Raw genomic sequence first — 23,599 nt, forward strand, 5'->3', positions numbered from 1 at the left:
GTTTATTTGGACTGTGGAAAACAGCAATAATCATTGTTCTGTGGGCCCCTCAGGCCTCTGTTTGAACTGTGACAAACAGCAGTTATCAGGGTTCAGTGGGCCTTTAAGGCATCTGGGACCTGGTGCCACTGCACCTGCTGCACCAATGGAAAGTTAAGCCCCTGCCCTTAACAGCTTCTATTCTAGCCCCACTGGAGAACCGAAACAGCCAAGTACTGATCTGGCCATATATGCAGGCATGCAGCCGCCTCTCCCCACTGAAGGGATTTAAGTCGCATGAAAGCAGCATGCGGGAAACAACCATTTTCTGAGGCAAAGTCAACCAACACCTCGTCTGTTCCAACCTGAATCCATTTAAAACCAGGGACGAACAAAAGGTTCATCAGCATCCCTTGCTTATCAGAAGGGTAAAACAGATTCAGCTAACATTACAGTGTACCACATAAAAAATTGTGTTTCTGTGTACAAATTAAAATTAGCATGCATGTAGAAAGGGGAGCCTTTGGCCAAAATAGCCATTTCCCCTACCCATACTTTTAACACTTCTTATACCAAAAAATGCTAATAACGTTGTCATCCGGAAAAAATCATTAGCGCCTACTCATAAGCAAATGCCACTTAGAATTGTCTTTCACTTCAAGCTTTCAAAAGTAAATTGATATAAAAGCAGTATTGAATTTTATGACTTCGTTTACTCTTACCAAAATTTAGAGCATCAATTTTATATGACACACCATAGAAAAAAGGAGTTGTTTATATATACTAAACCTCCAGAAACGTTTGATTAACCAGATATAAAGTCACGTCTAGCTTAGTTAGTTTATAGTCTTTTTTTTTAATAGAAATTATTTCACATTGTTACTGGATCTGCATGGCTAAACACTTATAAGGTCCCAAAGGCGAGACCTATTGGCTATGCCAATGCTAGTTATTGGTTGAGTACATTGAGCAGCAGAACTTTTGATTAAGTCCTGAAGAATGCTGCAAACACCTCTTTGGAGGGTTAATAGGCTGAAACATGTTGACCCCTTATTGACTCTAACAGTGCATATATATTTCTCCCACAGTGCCCTGTTTTTAATCCTGGCCCATGGGCGTACAAATAATGGAAACCACATACCCGTTATCGGGCTATGGTGGAAGGGGAGGACTGGGAGGGGTCTGAGGGCCCTCTCACACAACAGTGTGAGTTGGATTAGGACTGGGCAGAAGAGTTAGGGGATGCCAGTGGTTTTGATCAATTGCCTGACCTTGGCTTCCTCCCTCCTTTTACCGTGGCTATAGAGGAGGGTGCGACTTAGGTGTGGTTCTACGTAGGGTAGCCAAGGACCTCGAACTTCCTACGATGGCCGTGACAACTAACCTCCTCACTGAAGCGCTCCAGCAAGCTCCTTGGAGCCTCTACTGCCTTTCAATGAAGCACTGACAGGCGTTCTTCTGGGCACTTGGTCCTGGCCCACCACAGGCGGGATAGGACCATCCAATTTGTGGATAGGAACGTGGCCAGGCACCGCCCCCCGGCTCTGGGCAACTCTGGAGCAGTTTGGCAAGAAACTGTTTTCATGTGCCAGCTTAGGGCTGCGATCGGTGAACACTGCATTCCTCTTGTGCCGTTATTCCCACTCTGTGTGAGATAGGGGTGTGCAGGTGCTGCCTCAGTATCCAGAGGAGACCCGAACAGTGCTCTCCCAGGCTGTTGCTGAAGGGAAGGCTGCAGCAAAGTTCGCCATACGGTGTAGACTTGGCACCGCGGACACGCTAGGCAGAGCGATTTCCACGACAGTGACGCTCCATCGTTATGCCTTGCTTCGGTCTACTGGCTTTTCGGGGGATGTCCTAATTTCCCTTATGGATTTACCCTTTGATGGCCGTCGCCTTTTTGGCAACAAAGCAGATAGTGCGCTGGAACGCTTTAAGAACTCCCGAGCTACGGCCAAGTCCTTGGACCTTTCCACCAGGCGCCTGGCCACTTCTGCTTTTCAGCCCTTTTGTGGCTACGGAAGGGACGCCGACACGTTCGTTCAGGCACAGGCCTGCTCAGAACCTGCCTCAGCGCGGCCCGGATGTGGTCCCCGGTGCAGGGAGCCAGCGGGCGGGTCATTCCACCTCCACCTCCGCAGCATCTGCCTCAAAGTCTTCCTAATATACGAGCTTTCAAGCCCATTAAACACCAGTGGGCGGCAGGATTCACCTTCACCTCCCCCACTGGCGCAATATCACTTCGGACAGGTGGGTGTCACAAATTGTCCGAAGGGGTTACTCCCTCCCCTTCAAGACTACCCCTCCAGCCATGCCACCCCAGTACCACTGCATGTCGAGGGATCATTTGGTGCTTCTCCAGCAGGAAGTCACGGCCCCCTTGGCCAAGGGGGCCATCAAGCGCGTTCCTGCGCCAGAAATAGGTCGTGGTTGCTACTCCCACTAATTTCTGGTGGCCAAGAAGGACAAAGGCCTGCGTCCTATCTTGGACCTCAGGAACATCGACCGCTTCCTCTGAAAAGGAGAAGTTCAAGATGTTGACGCTAGCTCAGGTCCTGTCTGCCCTCGACCCTGGAGAATGGATGGTAGTCTTGGACTTGCAGGACGCTTGTTTCCACATCCCCGTCCTGTCCGCCCACCCGCATTACCTGTGGTTGCCGGTAGGCCAAGAGCACATTCAGTTTACAGTTGTACCCTTCGGCCTTACCAGTGCCCTTCGGGTGTTCACAAAAGTGATGGCAGTGGTCGCAGCTTATCTGAGCAGATAAGTAGTTCCAGTCTTCCCCTATCTCGACGAGTAGTAGTTGAAGGTGGTCTCGACCGAAAAAGTCATCTCCCACCTCCAGTCCGGGATATTCAGGCTCTGATTCCGATCTTTCAGCCCCCATTCTGGGTTTCGGTCAGGATGACCCTCAGGCTGCTGGGCCTGATGGCCTCCTGCATCCTGCTAGTGGATCATGCCCGATGGCATATGCGGGCTCTGCAGTGGGACCTGATGTCCCAGTGGGCACAGCATCAGGGCAACCTGTCCGATCACATCCAGATCTCGAAGGGCACTGCACAACACTTGCAGTGGTGGCTAACGAATCGCGATTGGGTCAATGGCAGATCCCTTCCCGACCGGAGCATACAGTATTGACGAACGCGTCCCTCGTGGGAGAGGCGGAGATCAGAGCCCTCTGGTCTACGGCAGAGTCCTGGCTCCATATCAACTTTCTGGAGCTTTGGGCAATCCGACTTGCACTGAAAGCATTTCTTCCCTCTGTCTGAGGAAGTGTGGTGCAGGTTTTTACAGACAACACCACCGCCATGTGATACTGCAACAAACGGGGTGGGGTGGGGTCTTGGCCCCGATGTCAGGAGGCTCTCCACCTCTGGACATGGCTGGAACATCAGGGCATGTCCCTGGTGGTTCAACACCTGGCAGGTTCTTTGAACGCCAGGGCGGATGAACTCAGCCACAGATGCATGTTGGATCACGAATGGCGTGTGAACTCAGAAGTGGCGCAAGGTCTCTTTCAGCAGTGGGGAGAGCCTTGGTTAGATCTATTCGCCACCGAAGATAACACGCAATGTCCTCAGTTCTGCGCATTGGAATTTCCAAGGCGGAACTCGCTAGACGACCATCTGGACCCAAAACGGGCCAAAACGTGCACTCTCATTCTATCTGAACCGAACACAACTGTTCCGGGTGGATGACCAGCTCTTTGTTGGCTACGTGGGTGCCAAGGAAGGTCGGGCTGTGCACAATTAGACCATCTCTCGGTGGGTAGTTCTGTGCATAAAAGCATGCTATTCTTTGGCTAAAAAAGAGCCTCCTGTGGGGCTGCGTGCCCATTCTACCAGGGCGACGGCAGCCACTACTGCTTTGGGACGTGGAGTCCCGTTGCATGACATCTGTCAGGCATCTACATGGGCCTCACTGCATACATATACCAAGCACTACTGCCTGGACAGCCAAGTCCGGAGAGACAGCTTCTTTGGCCGTTCTGTTCTCTGGGACTGTCTGCTGTGCTCTTGGTCCGCAGGCCCACTACCTGGGTTGGTATTGCTGGGGTATCTATTCTAAGGTAAGGAATCTATCACTAACGTTTTTCTTTCAGATGAACAAGTTACTTACCTTTGGTAACGATATAGCTGCAAGAAACATTAGTTAGTGATAGATTCCTTTCCGCCCCACCCATTCTCCCTGTTATGTAAACTGATTTCTAGGGTCAAGGTCATCCCTTTCAGGTCCCTAGTTTCATTGCATCAGTGGTCAGTTTCTTGCATAGCTCTACGTTCCTGGCACAGCATCGAAGTGTCCGCCGCGACGTCATCCCGGGGATCATGACGACAGATGCGGAGCAGACCGACGCCATCTTCCGACGTGTAGGGGTACTGCTGACGAAAGCTTTCCGGATCCAATCTGATGCCTAGGGGGGAATTATAAGGTAAGGAATCTATCACAAACTAATGTTTTTTACTGATATATTGTTACCGAAGGTAAATAACTTGTTCATTAAGTTGCTGCGATGTAAGCAGGTGATGCCTCCGCCATGACCGCTGGCTCTATCCAACCGAATTATATCATAGTTAGTAAGTACTACAATGTTTAGAATGGGAGCAGCTAAGTCATTCAGCCACGTTTCAGTCCGCATTACAAGGTCCAAGTCCTGTGCAGGGATGAGTTATGCAATGTCAGCAGCATGTTTCACTGCCGATCTACAGTTTCAGGAGCATGGATTTGAGCTTTGTGTTTGTCTCAATTGGTGCAGATAGTGTGGTGGTGACTTACGTGAAGTTGTTCTCATTTAATAGTCTAGAGTTTAGCCTCGGTTCCCGGAATGGATCAGTGGGGATTGATGCAAGTTGGATATGTTGGAGGAGTGTTCTGGATCATAGAATGGTTGGAGAGAATGGATATCCATATCGGACAGGGAGGATCTACATCTGAATGGCCAGGAAGGGTCGTTAGGATGAGGAGCGGAAGCCCAACTGTGGGGTGAGTGGGTGATGTGGGCCAGAGTCCGATGATTTATGAGGGAAGATGGTCGCAAGGTACACACTTTCGATGAGAGCGAGCAAACATATGTCAATGTTTACGACATATGGTTTTGACTTTTATATTAGTGTGTTCCTAGGTAGTTACAACTTACTCTTATTCCCTTTCCCGCCCAGACCCTTGATGGTTGTGGCAACTTCTGCTGCTGTTTCCCCTCGTTGTATTTCTTTTCCTTTTTGATTTGACCGATTGCTGCTGCTGTTTCCCCTCGTTGTATTTCTTTTCCTTTTTGATTTGACCGATTGCTGCTGCTGTTTCCCCTCGTTGTATTCCTTTTCTGATTTGATTTGACAGATTGCTGCTACAACTGTTTGCTGCTTTACTTGGATTTATTGGGGCTCAGCTGAGTATTATGAACTACTCTTTATGGGCAGTTCTGTTGCTCTAATTGGGTTTTGAAGCTTTATGCTTTTTTGATTTCACACTCTAAGCCTATTCTATTTTGTGGTGGGCAGACTCTAACACCAAACCTTCACCGCAAGACATGGGCAGTGGGAAAGCTTTAGCCATCTAACGAGGAGGGTTAGCATTTAATCTTTGTTTTACCAAAATATGCTGGTTGTGAAATCTATACTTAGCCTGGACAGTTTCCACAGCACAGTGGCATATCTCTTGGTGAGAGGAGTTCCTGAGTCCAACCATCAGAACAACTCACAACCCCATTGTGTAGTGACCCAGATGGAAACTTAAATTAAACTAAACACTGGTAGTAAGTATGGGATGGTTTAGAACTCAGAGCTCCTTAGGCGAAAAGCCGGGAGTTAGGTCCTTTTCTTCTTTCCTGCATTACTCTCGTAGGCCAAGAGGCAGTGAGGCAGTGAGAATTTTAAAACATTGTGATTTTGCGTTTTTGTAAATAAAATTTTAAATTGTACCTACATCTTTCATTTAAATATCTGGGCACCTTTTACTCCTATCTAAGGGCTAACCAAGGGCCGATTGAGGGCTCTACTCGGTATCAGACACCTTCCCCGGGGGTGACTACTTCGGCCGCCATCTTAGGGTGAGAGGCTGATTTGCGCACTAGTGGTCGGGCGAGTGGCGGCCCGAGCGCTACAAAATGAAGGTGTTCTCCCGTCCGCGCAGCGGGTGGGCGCAGCGGGCGCGCCGATGGCGCGCCAGAGCCAGACCGGGCCTAGGGCCAGATACTATGCCGGTGGACACTCAACATTTGACTGGTTATTCGAGGGAATACCTTATGGAGCTCCGAGATAAGGGTGATTCACTTTGTTGCCAGTTTAAACATTTTGATCCACTATATAGGACATGTACGCGATGTGCTACTTCTAGCTTGGCCAGAGACAGCGGTAGGCAGGCCTATAGCAACCTCTTCATGGCGCTTTTGAACTGTAGGTCCCTTCCGAAACATGCCATCGAGATCAACCTTATGCTCCAAGAGGGGGGTCTCGATGTGCTGTTTCTCACTGAAACATGGCTCTCTTCTACCTCTGAGTTTGATATTGCTGCTGCCCTCCCGGATGGTTTCCTCATACAGTGTTTACACAGACAACAGGGGAAAGGAGGGGGTCTTGCTATAGTCTACAAAGACAAATTTAACTGCAGAATTGAAGATTGTGAAATATCAGACTCAGAGAGTGCTCGTTTCATCATCCAAATAACACCTAACAAATCTCTTTCCAGTCTTCTTATCTATCGCCCGCCGGGCTGCATAAGACAGTTCACAGGATCCCTATTAGAAACTACTTTAATGGCCGCGGCTCTGTCCTCTAATTTTTTGATTCAAGGAGATTTGAATCTTCATTTTGATGACCCAAATGACAAAGTTTCAACTGATCTCTGCTCAGATCTTAAATCACTTAAGCTAAGGCTTGTAAATAAAGAGGCAACTCATAATAAGGGTCATCTTTTAGACCCTATCTTCTCAAATTGTAATCAGCTCATCTCTACTCCCCCCCTTCCTGTACCATGGTCCGATAACTTTCTAGTCCCATTTTCCTGGAAAACAGGTATAGAGGTACAACGGGCAGCTCCGCCGCGTACTCTTGACAGGGCATGGCCCAAACTATCTTTGGAAGAGCTGACTCGATCACTTGAACAAACTGCCCCTAAAATTGAACCAGACCCATTGGCCGCAGATATTAGCTTCTGTAATTGGCTGAACAATTCCCTGGATCAGGTATTACCGTTGAAAACAGTAACAAAGAAAAGTAGCACTTTTAAATCTCCATTGTATACCTCAGAGCTCAGAGACCTCAGAAAAACCTGCAAAAAATTAGAACGCAGATGGAGGAAAGACTGGGCAATTAACAGTAAAGAGGCATATCGCTCTGCTCTGAGATTATATTAAATCTCCCTGAAAAAAGCACAGGTGGCTTTTTTTGAGAATAAAATCAACTCGGCCTCCAACTCTGCGAGAGAAACTTTCAAGATAGTTAAACAACTACTTAAGGTGCCTTCCCCTGTTAATACCCTAGATTGCTCAGAAGAAAGATGCAATCAACTTGCGTACTTTTTTTACTCCAAGATAGTAAACATCCTTGAGAGTCTTCCACAGAATCTCCCTGCGCCGGATGATAACACAAATTTGGCACCCATCTCTGGCCCCCGGCTTGACTCTCTGAGCAGTATTACTAGGGAAGATTTTTGTAAAGCCCTATCTTCCATGAAAAGTGGCTCCCCGGCCGATCCTGCGCCTATGTATGTTCTTAAGATGATTGCAGACACGATTGCCCCAGTGGCAAAAGAGCTCCTAAATGCCTCCTTTTCTTGTGGGGTCGTGCCACCCAGCTGGAAACAGGCAAGGGTCAAAACCCTTTTAAAAAAAACGGGGCTTGACCCCTTGGACCTGGCCAATTTCCGCCCGATTTCACTGTTACCCGGCCTAAGTAAGATCGCTGAAAAAATGGTGAATCAGCAGCTCTCCGGATTCCTGGAAAACAATCAGCTGCTGAATAATTCTCAAACCGGCTTTCGTCCGCGGCAAGGGACGGACACAGCCCTTTTAGTGGTAGCAGAAGAGGCAAGGTGCATCTTAGATTCAGGAGGATCCGCTGTTATGATCCTCCTGGATCTAAGTGCTGCATTTGATACAGTGGATCATAAAATTCGAACGCACCGTCTCGCCAAACTGGGCGTTGCAGGAACGGCCCTTAAGTGGCTTACATCCTTTCTGAATAACCGCTCTTTCAGAGTCTAGGAAGGTGGTCTGCTGTCTAAATCTACCCCCCTCCAGTGTGGTGTCCCTCAGGGCTCTTCATTGAGCCCTACTTTGTTCAACGTTTATAAGGCCCCACTGGAGGAAGTAGTCGCCCCCTTTGGGATTAAAACAGTCACCTACGCGGACGACACCTAACTAGTCGTCTCGCTAACCCAACAAGGAGGATGTTTGGATAATCTCTCCGCCTGCCTTGTGGAGATATTTTCCTGGATGTCCAGTTCGCGGCTCAAACTCAATGGAGCGAAAACAGAGATTATGCTCCTCGGTCAACATCTTACATCTTTCCCTAAAGCCGCCTGGCCCTCCTGCCTAGGTGAGCTGCCCATACCAAAAGACAAAATTAAAAGCCTAGGGGTTTGGCTTGAGCCCGATCTGACTTTTAAGACACATGCACAGAAAGTGGCAGGGACCTGCTTCGGACTGCTCCGGTCAGTGCGGAAAGTTCTCCCTCTCTTGCCTCCCCAGTCCAGGACACTTCTGATTCAAGGGTTAATACTATCGAGGCTTGACTATAGTAACGCCCTGTTTCTGGCAGCCCCTGAAGCCACCTTTAACATTCTTCAACGGGTGCAGAATGCAGCAGCCAGGATGCTTGCAGGTACATCAAGAAGATCTTCGGCCAGACCGGCCCTGAGAGCACTCCATTGGCTGCCAATACGCGAAAGAGTCATCTTTAAAGCGCTATGCATCACCCACAGGGCTCTGCAGGGCAAAGGACCTCCGATTCTCAGGAGCCTGATATGCCCGTATAAAACATCCCGGGCTCTCCGGTCGGACCGTGGTAATCTTGCAAGGGTCCCCAGAGTTATGAAGGCACGCACAGGGAGTCGCCGTTTTTCCTTAAATGCAGCAAAAAATAGGAACTCCCTCCCCAATTGGATTCGCGGAGAACCCTGTCATCTTAAGTTTCGAAAGGCACTTAAAACTATTCTTTTTCCCAAGGACTCCTAATTATTGGTTTCTTCCTCAGTTTGCTTTTTGTTCTATTTTCTGTTAGCGCTGGGATGCTTTCGGGCAGCCATGCGCTTTATAAATTTAATTTCATTCATTTCATGATAAAACTGCGCTGCAAAACAATGATCATTTCTTTTGACCCTTGGGGAGAGAACACCTAGTCTCACAATACACTAACTAAAATATGATGTAGTGAGAAAGTTATGAATCCTGAAACAAGGAGTTCTGCTCCGGGGTGTGGGTACTGCTGCTTCATCAATTTTTTTGTAGATAGTCAAATAATATCCTACTATGCCTTTGTGCCCTTAATTTCCATTATTTTAAGGAGGTGGGCGAGCCAGTGAAGGACGCCTGGCTTTTGTTCAGCACAGAGTTTACTCGGATCCTTGGGCCAAAGCAGGCCCAGCCATTTGTCTGCCTCAGGAGGCCTTCTTTAGGGTGACTGATATATATTAAAAATAGTGTTTGACTTTACCACACCTGGTGAAGGCAGAGTCGAGATCAAGCAATTTACACTTTTCTGCAGTCTGCATTGGCCGTCCTCTTGTTAGTAGTTTACTTGGGCTACTCAGGGTGGCATAAATAGTGCTTCAGGCCCTGGTGACTGCTTTAACACCCATGCCCTGGGTACCATTGATACCATGTACTAGGGACTTATAAGGGGGTTAAAGTCATTGCCAAATGAGGATGCCAATTCACATATAGCAATTTCAACCTGCTCCAGTGCACTTTCAGAGTCCTAACCAACAGTATCTGGAGCAAAACGTATGGGTGTGTCCATACAAAAAGGGTACTTCCCTCCAGATGATGACGGAGGCAGTCTTGGGGCCTGCGTCCTGTGAGCCCTCTCTATATTTTACGCACGGATATAACTCTGTCTGCAATTCATGTTTTAAACCAGTCTCCCTGGTTTGTTGTCCTTCCATGCCCTTCGGCAGTCCCACTAGCCATAGATTATTTCTGCATGATTGGCCTTCTGCATCTTCCATGCAGTGTAGACGAGTGTTGTCGGCTCATTCAGTCTTTTATGCTCATGTAATGGTGCCTGCCACATCTTGCAGGTAGGAAATGCACCCCTCTGCCTCCATCGCTCGCGAATATAAGTTTCGGCAAGTATTGACGAAGGAGTGAGACCCCTACCCCATAAATATTGTCTGTCAAGTATTTGTGTTTGCCTTTGATCACTTGGAGTACTGCTGCTGTGGAAACTGTCACTTCTTGTGGTAGTAGGGGAGGCCCTGTGCTTCTCCATCTACAGACCTGCCATGTGCCACTTGTTTGGTGTATTTATCTATCTGTCCCTGCCCCTCTGCAACCTTCCCCTTCACCATATTGGCAATCCAATAGCCAGCATGAGTATTTGCTGCTTGGGCACTCACACGTCCTCAGTCTCTGCCCCAGGGCAATTAGTTGCCTCTGTTGCGGTGCAGGGCTTGATCAATGCCACTCCCCCCACTCCTCACCTCTGTGTCTGTCAGCAAGGATTAGGCCGTCGTTATCCAGCGTCATCGCCTGGTTGGTCCTCTTCCCTTTGAGACTCCCACAGTGGGTCAGAATTGGTGTGAGGGGAAGGTTGCTTCGCGTATATAGGAAGCAAAAGACGAGAGAGGTGCCTATCCACCTCTCTTGGCAGGTATTCTTAGCCCATCTCCTCTCTCAGGGGAGCCAGCAGCAGAAAGGAAGCGAGCTGAGTTCGAGCCCCCCTGACCCCAGCTGCCGCAGCAGGAGTCCCCGTGGGATGACTACTCCTCCTCAATGTCTGTTCAATGGCCGGTGACTGTGTTTTCAGCCTCTTCTTCACTCATGGTGGGTCCAGCAGCAGGACACAGTGATTGGTGGCAGGTAGTCAGCCACTGGCAAGAGCTGATCCCTCTCCAGAGGGATGCTGAAGGATATTTGTGGCTGGCACAAAGCCGTTTAGATTGCAGCCACCAGGAAAAGATCTTTAATTAGTGTAGTGCATAGACCACTGACAAGTTTCCCATATCTGCCCATTTTGTCTTAGTAGGAGTTAGTAGTAGAGTCAGAGATGATATTTGATTGACTATGGAGGTCTTCAGGGCGCAGTTCAACTGCTGGTAATGCTGGAATTTGGAGAGGTCAAATTCCTCCCAGTGAGTTTCAAAGGTTTTGAGGGCCTCCTCAGGAAGGACCTAGCTGCTACATCTGGATCACCTGGTGTGAGACGATCTATTCCTCCTCAGTGGAGTCATCGTCCACTAGCAGGAGTAATCAGCTGTATCATCTATATGGGGACAATCTTGAAGAATCAATTCCCATGCCTGTGTGGTCTGGACTCCTCAGCCCCTTCTGTGCTTCGGCTTTTAGTATTGTTCCCTTGCATGTGGCCCATGTGATTAGTTTATTTCCCCACTCTTGGGTGTGGGTCCCCTGAGGGGTTCCAAAAGAGGGTTATCTAGCATCGTGCAAGAGCCAGGGCTATATCTGCAAATCCTGAGGAAATAATATTGGCTTTAGGTTTAGGAAATACGCCCAGGAGGCAGGCCGCTGGGTAATTGGATTTGACTGTTATGCCATTAATGTAACTTGTCTCTGTTTCCCAGCTTTTGGTCCAGTTCATTTTGTACCTGGAAAACACTTTAAAGTCTGATATGGTGGACATGAGTGCTGGCAGCGAACGTTCTGGGAAGGCTAAAGTGAGGAGTATGGAGTATGTTGTTCGCTTACAGCATATTTTCCGGTTTGCTGCCTTTTGTTTCTGTTCCCCTAATGTCTTCTGAGCAGTATATGGTGAATGTGAGGGGATCTGGGGCTATCAGGAAGAGTATGGGTAAAGGGGACATCCTAGCCTCATGCAGTTTCCAATGAGCTGCTTTCTTTTCCTTTTGCTCTTCTCCACTTCTTTTCTTGTCCGCCATCTGTTTGTTCTAATCCAAGTGCTCACTCACTTCACGTTGTCTGCATGCTCAGAATGTAGATTTCCCTAAGTGTAAAGATTCAGAAAGTCTTGAGTATTATGCATTTCATGTCTTGCTTTATCCGCATCCAAGTTAAACACAGTTACAAAATGACTACACTTCCCAAAGCCCATTGGAATACAGGACTACGGAAAACTGAACCTGGTGCACCGTCATGGCACACTAGGTCTCTTTGTTAATCCTCCCGTGCATGCAGCAAGTCCTCTTCTCTGATAATGATCATTGAAAACAAGATGCGTAGGTTTTTCTGTTTTCAGTTTCCATGGGTTCAAAATGATGGTGTTTTAAAAAAAAACATCAACAAGAAAAACGAATTGAGGAATACAGGTTACAGGGAGCATGAATGACATAATATATGTGACATATGTAAACAGATCATGGTTGGGCAGCATTGCCATTTACATCAGTCTCAGAGCAAGATCTACTAAGGTAAATGTGGTGATCTGGCTGGACTGTGTCATCAGCCATGTCATATGCCCATGTCACCCGAGTCTAGAATGTACAATGCTTTACCTGCCTGAGACATTCTATGTATCTTCAGTTACTCAGGACCTGCTACAGCTGTGACCAATAAATACTTCACTTGATATATCCAGCCTTTGGTGATCCTTTCATCATTACAGTAAAGTATGATCACAAGGCAAGGAGGACGGTGAGGACTACAAAACATGCCAATCCTAATAGCAGACAGTGCGTCAATAAAATAATAAATTATAAGGAAGTAGGTGTAAGGGGGAGGCTGCAAGGAACACATATGGGTAGATCAACAGGGGAACAGAGATCAGATGAACAGGATGATATACATCATACTTAGGTACAATTGTACAGAAGTGATGCATTCATGAGGACCTAGTCCCTTCATTGTGTTCGAATATCGTTTTTTGCTCCTATGCTAAGGATATACATATCACAGTTCCCTCCCATCCACTCTCCCCACTCCTCTAGTGAGTAGCATGTGTAGTGTGTTGGCCTCTGGTCCTGCACAGTGCAGGAGAGTATGCAGCTGCCTCTTGGTGTTCAGCACAGAGCCTGCTTTCCAAGACATTTATATTTGGCGCTTGAAAAGTGGGAAACGACCTTTACATTGCGGTCATTACACCATGATGCCATTACAACGTGGTCGTTACAACGACCGCGCTGTTACCACACAATGCCATTACAAGGCAGGTCATTACAACGACTTGCAGTAGATGGCGCTCTAACAAAAGGAATAGTATAGTTTACTGTTCCAACACCTTCCCTACTGTTACGTAGGCTCGAGTTGGAGTAGTAATTTATACATTTCTAATGTTAGCGCGCCATCTACTGCAAGCCGATGTAATGACTTGCATAGTAATGGCATTACGTGGTAACAAAACGGCTATTGTAACGACCGTGTTGTAATGCCACGCGATGTAATGACTCGTTAACGAGTCATATTCTTGAAAAGTACTTATGCAAGGTCTGTAAACTGGTGTAAGTATTTGCCCCCTCTTTACTTTAGGGTGAAGGCCTAGCAGTCAGGATTCAGGAGTAGGTGACCATGTATGGTCTGCGATTTCCGCTATAGTGGCTGTAACTTCAAGCCATGACACCTGTAGTCATGGCTTGAGGTACTCCCACACCGTATGTTAGAAGCTGGCATCAGCCACAGTGTGGGCACTCTGGTCTCGAAACAGGAAACATGTGCTGGATACGGTGGGGGGGGAGAACTGTGGGGTGTGTAGTTAAACCGTGCGAATTGGAATTGAGGGTTCAAGGAACCCTTCGCAACAAGTTGTAGCACCCGCATGCATGACTTGAGCGGTTGCGGGAGCACAGCATTCCATCTAACCAATGCAGTCCCAGTGTGCAACTGGTGAAAGGTTAGTGGTCGGCATTTAACACACCTTCCTGTTGCCCTGTTCTTCAAACAGTCATTGAAGACTGGCTGAAGTGAGGGGCTCAGTGCAGTGTTATTGGAAGCCATTGTCCTATTACCCAGCTCTTTATCTGAAAATACTTCTGGGCCTGCACCCGCTCTACCTCATAGAGGAGAAGCTGCTGAGGAATCATCACACATGCTCTTGGTTTCAGGCTCTTCGGTCTCAAGACGGCCATCCAAAGAGACATGCGCACTACAAACTAGTGCACAGGAAGCCCACCACTGCTGCCACTCATCAGGCCTGCCCCTGCCGGAGTCTCTGGGAGTTTTCAATGGTGCATTTAAGTGGAGTGATGCTCCATCCCGCCAATGGAGGATCTGCCCGTGAGAGACACAGGTAAGGCAGGCAATAATAAACAATAATAACCATTGCAATAACAGTATCATGTGAGCTAAAGCAAGAATGTGTTCATCTGAAGCACTTTTACGTATCTTTTGAAAGATGCAGGTGAAGAGTTAACTCGGATTTCAGATTGTAGAGAATTCCAGATTCTCAGGCAATTGCCGGAGTAGGCACGATTGTAAGTCTTCTTGAGGTTCTAGAGTCACCAGGCAGCTCCAGTTTATGTGCAATGTACCTCGGGGTGTTGGAGTGTATGGCTTTGTGTGTCATGCAGGCAATTTAACAATTTATGTGTGCCTCGTAAGGGAGTCAGTTTAGTGATTTCAAATAAGGGGTGATGTGGTTATTGCATTCAGATCCAGTAATAAGCCTTGTAGCTGAGTTAAGGGAGGCCCTAAGGGGGGGAACTTTGACCTAGGAAGGCCGCAAAGGGTTACATTTCCATAGTCCAGCCTGGAAAACACTAGGGCTTGAGCAACTGACTTGAAGTCATCAAATGCTGATGACATATCAAGGACGCTTAAAAGGCAGGATTAAATTTGATCAAGCATTGTGTAAAACATCGTCAGCTATGTGAGTCATGGCTGATTCAGTGCTGCGTCCCTGAAGGAATCCAGATTGGTATTGATTTAAGAGTTGAAATTGCTCTGTGTTTGCATAGCTGGGTATGGGCACATTTCTAGAGGAGCTTTGAATGAGTTGGGATGCTAGAGATAGGGCGGAAGATATGTAGATCAGAGTGGTCTGCTGTGGGTTTTTTCAGAACGGCGGTTATCTGTCCAGACTTGAGGTAGTCTGGTATGCTGCCTTGAATTAAGGAATCATTTACTATTTTGGTGAGAGATTTGAAGGAAGCGGATCGCTGAAGTGCTTTGAAGGTTTAAGTGTTGACAGGATTTTTAGTATGGTTGTTTCATCAAAAGATTTGAATGAACACCATGCAGCAATATTTTTGGGGGTGTGTGTAGGACGCTCAGGCCACACAGGTGGGTGGGGACTGACGTGTGAAAGCATCGGGGGGAGATCCAATGCAGTCTTTAAGTCACTTTCAATTTTGTTCGTCTTTCCCAGGAAGAAGGCGGCAAGTTCTTCGCAGTTAGGCTGCAGATAAGACCCAGAAAGTAGGTTGGGTTTCCTGTTAGATTGCAATTTAACGAGTTCAAACAGTTTTTAGGTCGATTCCTGGCATTGTTTAGCAGTTTCCTAAGGAAGTTTGCTTTTGAGCTATGCATGCGTTTGTTTCTTAAATGATTCTTAGAGATCTCAGGTGCTGGAGGTGTTCGAGCAAGGAAGAGAATCTCCATGACACTTCACTCAATCTTAGATTGCATCTTTCAGCGTTTAGACTACCACTGTACCAAGATGAGAGTAACATTGTGTGCTTGCTTCACGCAGAAAAAGGTAATCCATGGCTAAGGGCACCACATTTTCAGAGTGGAAAGAGGGGAGGGACCGGGGTACTGAATGCTCACGTGGGGGGAAGCTGAGGGGAGATGAGGAGAAGGGGGTATGGTCAGATGAAGGAAGGAAGGAAGGAAGGGACGGGGCAAATCATGGGGTGGCTAGAGGAAAGTTCGATGACTCCGTTCTACAAAGACAGCCCATTAAACAGCAGCATAATGACAGAAGATGTCAAGAGAGAAGGTACTCTTTCTGTTTTAGGCCATCCAGCGTTATATGCATGCGATTACTAGGTGGAAAACAGAAAATCCTGAGGAGAGGGCTCAGCTGCGAAAAATAAAAAAGGGGAAGTTGAAATACATTAGCTCAAACTAGATTATGCAATTAGGAAGATAGAATCCAGATTAGAGGAATAGTGGGGATAGCCTATTGCATTACCACACTCCTGAGGCGGAAAGCCAGGAGGCAGTTAATTTTAAAATTGTTTGTATTTCACTATTCCTGTGTTTTTAAAGTTCACGTACCCCATGGAATCTTGACGCTTTTGTTAAAGCGGACCTAGGCTGTTGTCATCTGGCGTGGAACGCTGCTCACCAGCACCTCACCCAGCCCGTAGGCCACGCCCCCTTCGGAGGCCACGCCCACCGTCCATCTCTAAAAAGGGGCACTGAATACGTGCGCTGCCATTTGCATTACCACACTCCTGAGGCGGAAAGCCGGGGGGCAGTTCATTTTAAAATTGTTTGTATTTCACTATTCCTGTGTGTTTAAAATTCACTTACCCCATGGAATCTTGACGCTTTTGTTAAAGCGGACCTAGGCTGTTGTCATCTGGCGTGGAAAGCTGCTCACCAGCGCCTCACCCAGCCCGCCGGCCACGCCCCCTTCGGAGGCCACGCCCACCGCCCATCTCTACAAAGGGGCGCTGAATACGAGCGCTGCCATTTGCATTACCACACTCCCGAGGCGGAAAGCCGGGAGGCAGTTCATTTTAAAATTGTTTGTATTTCACTATTCCTGTGTTTTTAAAGTTCACTTACCCCATGGAATCTTGACGCTTTTGTTAAAGCGGACCTAGGCTGTTGTCATCTGGCGTGGAACGCTGCTCACCAGCGTCTCGCCCAGCCCGCAGGCCACGCTCCCTTCGGAGGCCACCCCCACCGTCCAGCTATTTCTTCTGCTTTAAATTATGTGTCTCCCCCGGAAGCGCAGCGGACGAGCGCAGCGGGCGCGACGATGGCACGCCAAAGGCGCACCTAAGGAAAGCCCGTCTGCGCCCGTCCACGACCGACCGGGACTAGGGGCTGGTCACTCTGCCTCTCTTATTCAATATTCTTCTGCGCAACTGATCGATCTCCAAGGCCCGTGGCCATTAGAAGACACTGTATCAGCCCGAATCATCAGGCTTGGCCTTTCCACACCTTGTGTTCTCTCCCACTCTTGCCCGCCTCCCCTGCCTTTGACTAGCGGCCCCACTACTTCTTTGCCTACGGGTCCCTCTTGTACATCTGTCTCCGCAATGTACCTTAATACTAGATCGGCAGTTAAACATCAGCACGATCTCTTTACGCTATTGGACTCACGCAAACCTGATCGCTAGGCGTGTACTTAAGAGAGGTAAACTGCTTGTTCTTCCTTCGTAGCTGCCAGTCGACCGGTGCATGCGCTTTGTGCACTTCAGGAATCGAGCTGCTGCTCGTTTTTAAGATAACCTTGTCTAATATTTTATTTCAGCTTAAGTTAATTTTCCCCTGTTTTTAATAGCGCTGACAGCGCCTGGCCCTTACTTGCACTCTAACTTGAGGGAAACTCACCGCTGTTTGGCGGGTCCGCTTCCCGGCGCAGTTCCGCTTTGTAGCGCCATCTTGGGTGTGGATGGTGCCGAGTCTTAGCGCTGATTGGTAGGCATAGCGCTCTAGTCGCCAGTAGGACGCTAGGCGTGTACTTAAGTGAGTCATGCTGACGCGCAGCGGATACGCGCTGCGGGGACGCCAGACTGACGCCGGAGTTACGCCAGAGTTCAGCCCGTCTGCGCCCGTCCGCGCTGAGGACGGGCTGCAGGACGTGCTGGACCCTGGGACTCCCGACTTATCCTTTTCCTCCACCCGGGATGATTTGTTTCGCAACCTGCTGTCACTGAGACCTCCTGCGCACTTCTGTCATCATCAGCTCAGACCGGAGGTACTGCTTCAGGCGCGTGCGTGTCCTTCTTGTAAACTATCTTTTAATTTTCCCAGTCAGGCTTGTAGGCATTCTGCTCCTCCTGCGTCTGTTGGTTATATCTCCCAATCCAAACAGGGCTTTTTGATCAATGCACGCTCTTTGATCAGACACGGGATCGAATTTCATGACTTTGTTAGCACGAGGCATCCGGACTGGGTCTTTGTTACCGAGACTTGGGCCTCTGACTCCTCTGGTCATGACCTTCTCTTGGCCATACCTGAAGGGTACACCTTCCTGAGGTTAGATAGAGAACGTTGTAGAGGTGGTGGAATAGCTATTCTTTTTAAATCCACACTCTCCTGTACCATAAAACCCCTATCGGTTCCTACTGACCCCTTCGAGGCCCTATATTTCTGTATTGTACATGCTCCATCGAGCTCTTTTTCTGGTATTCTACTTTATAGGCCTCCCGGTTCCAGAGTTAACTTCTGCCCAGAACTCTTTAGAATTTTGGAACCCTACTTTGGTAGACCACATCTTACCATTTTGGGGGATATTAATTTTCATTTAGAGGATATGGCCTCGAAAGATACCTCCTCCTTGCTTAATTCACTGGAGGCGTGCGACTTTGTCCAAAGAGTTCTCTACCCGACCCATAAGGCGGGGCACACCCTTGATGGGATTTTCTCTAATGACTCCAGATTAACTGTTGGAATGCCGGTACCGATTCCATGGTCCGACCACCTAGCAGTCCCATTGTCCCTAGACATCCCCTGCTCTGAAGTTGACTTGGGCACTGGCAAAAAATACTCTAAAAGGAGCTTCAGAAATTTCACAAAGGAGGCTCTTGCCCCTTTTATTCTGAACACCAATATCACATCTCAGCGGAAGGTGGATGAGTCGGCTCAAGAACTCACCGATGCTATCACCAGAGCCGCAGATGAATTAGCCCCCCTCTCTGAAATCTGTAGTTCGACAGAAGCCAACTGCCCCTTGGTTTTCAACTGACCTGAGGCTTCTTAGACAAAAATGCAGACAGAAGGAACGAGGATGGCGTAAATCCTGGGATTCCAAAGATCGAGAAGTCTATAAGAGCCTATTACGAGAGTATAAAAATAGAGTGATTAAGGAAAAACAGGACTATTTTACCAACTTAACCTGTTCTCTAACATCTTCTAAAGAGCTCTTCAAAATTGTGGATTCACTGTGCTCTCTCCAGGTACCAGACCCTGTGGTTGCTTCACAGGAGCTATGCAACAACATATCAGACTTCTTCTACAAAAAAATAGATGATATCTACATAGCTCTGCAATCACAGAGGAAATCTCTGAGTTCTGAGGACTCTTCTCGAATTAATCGGCTGGAATCTTGGAGCAGAGACACCCCCCAGTCCCTCAAACATTTCCCTGCTCTTTCTTTGGAGGGACTTAATAGCCTGTTGGACAAAACAAAATCGTCTTCCCCATTGGACCCAGTTCCTTTGAAACAACTAAAGAACTGTAGGGATATCATTCTTCCCCCGATGCTGGAAGTAATGAATGGAGCCTTGGAACAAGGCATCTTTCCATCACTCTGGAAGAAAGCCATTGTAAAGCCGCTGCTGAAAAAGACCACCCTAGACCCCGGAGTATTGAAGAACTTCAGACCCATCTCCCTTCTGCCGGCCCCTGCCAAGATGTTGGAGACCCATTTGAACCTTCACCTTTCTAATTTCCTCGATGCCTCAGGTTTCTTGGATGGGTCACAACATGGCTTTAGAAAGCTACATAGCACGGAGTCTGCCTTGACTAAGGTCATGGATAACATCCGCAGGAAAGTTGATCGGGGTCAAACCACCGTGCTGGTGCTGCTGGACCTTACAGCAGCATTCGACACCCTGTCTCCCCTTACTTTAACATCCAGGTTAAGGGAGGCAGGGGTAGAAGGACCGGCCCTCAGTCTCCTGAGCTCCTTCTTACATCAACGAGAGCAGCGTGTCATGCTAGGTGAGTACCTCTCCCCTGCTAAGTCTTTGCAATGTGGGGTGCCACAGGGGTCGGCATTGAGCCCGACCCTGTTCAATATCTACGTGGCCCCCCTTGCAAGACTAGTAAGATCTCAGGGGATGGAGGTAGTGTCGTATGCCGACGACACGCAGATTATGGTATCCCTGACCCACTCTGTGAATGAAGCCGCGTCAAACTTTAGGTCCTGCATGCAACTTGTTGCAGAGTGGATGATTTCCAACTCCCTAAAGTTGAACGGGGACAAGACAGAGGTCCTGGTCTTTGGCAAAGACCAGGGCATGTGGTCAGGTGAGTGGTGGCCTCCTTCTTTAGGCATCTGCCCCACACCTACACAATCTGCCAGGAACCTTGGTGTCATCTTTGACACCCAGCTCTCTATGGAGCTTCAGGTCAACAGAACGGTGGCTACCTGTTGGGGCGTCATCAGGACTCTGAAAAGGATTGTCCATTATCTTTCCCCACAGGCACGGAAACAGGTGGTGATCGCCCTTGTTGGCTCAAGGCTCGATTACTGTAATTCACTGTACGTCGGGGCCAACAAGGGCCTTTTGCAGCGCCTGCAGGTCATACAAAATGCGGCAGCGCGTTTCGCTCTTGCCCTCCCTTGGTTGTCATCTATGACTTTGGCGAGGAAGAATCTCCATTGGCTCCCTATTCCCTCAAGGATCACGTTCAAACTTCTCTGTCTAACATATAAGGCTTTAACTGCAGGTTCGGCTGATGCCCTTGGATCCCTACTTACTAGATATGTCCCGAACAGATGCCTACGCTCCAGTGAGCTCAACCAACTGGTAATTCCTCGAGCCAAGAAGGCTAGATGGGGGGAGCAAAGCTTTTTCCATTCTTGCACCCCAGATGTGGAATTCACTCCCCCTTGAGATCAAGTCACTGCCTTCTCTTGACCTTTCCAGGAAGTCATTGAAAACTTGGCTTTTTATTAAAGCATACCAGTAAGCTCTGTTTCTGACTGCTGACAGCTAGTTATTTGATTTAGGCTCCTTGACGCCCATTGGGCTTAGCTGCGCATTACAAATGCCATTTCATTCATTCATTCATTCTTGTTCCTGACCGAGACCTGGTTTTCCGATAGCTCCCTTCCCTCCCTACTTGCAATGCTTCCCTCATCTTACTATGCCCTCCGAGTCGATCGCCCTCCCGGCAAGTCTGGAGGTGGAGTGGCTTTGATTGCTCGTAAAGAAATTATCTTTCAACCTTTAGTTTTATCCCCTCTAGGTGCGTCAGACTGTCTAGTGGCCCGTTCACTTTCCTTTACCCCCCCACTTACCTGTGTTCTTATTTACCGGCCCCGATCTTCTCCCCAATTATTTCTTCCATCCTTCCAAGACTTGTTGGCTACCCTGGCAGTTAACCACTCGTCCATTGTTGTGCTTGGGGACTTCAATTTTTGGCCCTCCGACCCAGCAGAGTGCACAGCTTCCAGGGAATTCTCAGAGTCGCTCCGCTCTATTAATTTCACTTCCGCTGTTCACGTTCCTACTCACAATCTGGGCCATACCCTCTACCAAATCTGGTACCGAGATTGTCCGGTCTCCTCTCTATCCATATCCCCCTGCACTTGGTCCGATCATTTTCTTATCTCCTTTTCCCTGTCCTTTTGTTCAGTTCCCAAACCCCCCCAGTCAAAAATATTTGGGCACGCTCTTGGAACCGCGTGGATGTAGGTTCCTTGTCTGCCGCACTCTCCGCGTCCAGCCCGGATCTTTCAGGGCTGTCATCTCTAGAACAAGCGGAATCCATCAATGCTTGGTTGCGGGACGGCTGTAATTTAGTCGCCCCTCTAAAGCGTATTTCATCTAAGCGCTCCAAAGACGCAAACCGTTGGTTCAATGATGAATTGAAGATGCAAAAACGTAATCTTCGCTGAGCGGAGCGGAGCTGGCGACAGACCTACTGCCCCACTTCAAGAAAACATTATATTACCCTTTCGGCCCTATATAAGAAATCCATTTTGGAAATTAAAAAAGCTTATTTCTCCTCCAAAATTCAGTTTGCCGAAAATCGGCGCAAAGAAATGTTTGCCATCGTTCAAGATCTAGCATATTCTGACAGGGCCACACTCAAACCTTCCCCTTCACAGCTTCTTTGCGACTCCCTTAATTCTTTTTTTCTGGATAAAATCACCACGATCAGAGCCAACATACCCCTCCCATCCCCTTCCATTATCAATCCTCACTGTCCCCCAGCCACTTCGCACCTGGATTCTATCCCACTTCTCACAACTGATTCCTTCTTGTCCCTCCTCCCCTGGTTAAGTCTGGCTCCCCTTTGGATCCTTGCCCTGCTCATATCCTGAAACAGATTTACTCTTCATGCCCTTCACCACCCCTCACGTTCCTCAACAGTTCACTCTCCCAGGGTATTGTCACTTCTTCACTTAAATCCGCGGTCATTTTACCCATCCTAAAAAAACCTGGAGCCGATCCTTCGGTTTCAGCCAATTACCGCCCTATTTCACTCCTCCCTTTTCTGGCCAAGATACTGGAACGCCATGTAGTAAGAACTATGAGCTCCTTTGTGGAAAGGCACAGTGTCTTAGCCCCCAGGCAGGCCGGCTTCCGCCCTGCTCACTCTACGGAGTCCGTGGTTCTATCGATCTTGGACAACCTCAGGGAGGGTTTGGACACGAATCAGCCCCAGGCCCTGGTCCTCCTTGATCTCTCCGCCGCGTTCGACACGGTGGATCATGCCATCTTACTTTCCCGTGTCGGAGCGGCGGGAATCGGGGGTGCGGCCCTGGTCTGGTTGTCCTCCTTCCTGAGCGGACGCTTTCAAGCAGTTCGCTTGGGGGATTATTCTGCCGACTTCCGGCCTGTACAGTGCGGGGTTCCCCAAGGATCCTCCCTTTCCCCATTGTTAATCAATTTGTACCATGCCCCTCTGATTTTTGCTTTACGGCAGCTGGAGGTCTCTGTGTACAATTACGCGGATGACCTCCAGCTTATTTTTTCTTTATCCTCCTCCCCTGCTTCAATATCTAACTTCCACTCTGTTATGACCTTCATTCAGGACTGGATGAATCACAACCACCTGAAACTCAATCCTGACAAAACGGAATTGGTGTTGACAGGTGGTTGCTCCAGTCCATGGTCTTCTCTTTTTTGGCCCCCTTCTTTAGGTCCCCCACCCACCCCCTCCTCCTCTGTTAAAACTCTTGGTTTTAAACTTAATGATCAACTTTCTCTTCATTCTCAAGTCAGTGCAGCCGTATCTTCAGCTTTTCTTTCCCTCCGGACAATACGCAAAGTCTCCCGTTTTTTTTTCTCCTGCTGCTCTTAAACTCATACTCCTGGCGATGGTGACGTCCCGCTTGGACTACAGCAATGCCCTTTACTGTGGCATGCCGGCGTACCTCGTGAGGCGTCTCCAATTGCTTCAGAACCAGGCGGCCCACCTCGTTTTTAACTTACCCAAATCTCATCATGTTACTCCTCTTTTTAAATCCTTACACTGGCTCCCCGTACAGCAACGTGCCCTGTTTAAACTGGGCTGTATCATTTTCAATGTTTGATCCGGTTCTGCCCCTGCATTCATTGGTTCTGCAATTCATGCTTACACCCCGTCTAGGGAATTGCGTTCATCTACCCAACAACTTTTCTTAGTCCCCCGTTTCAAACGTAAAAAATGTTCTCTACCTTGGCTCCTGTCTTTTGGAACTCTCTCCCGTTCCA

This window comes from Lissotriton vulgaris, chromosome 1_1, assembly GCF_964263255.1.
Source record: "Lissotriton vulgaris chromosome 1_1, aLisVul1.2, whole genome shotgun sequence".
Taxonomy (NCBI): domain Eukaryota; kingdom Metazoa; phylum Chordata; class Amphibia; order Caudata; family Salamandridae; genus Lissotriton; species Lissotriton vulgaris.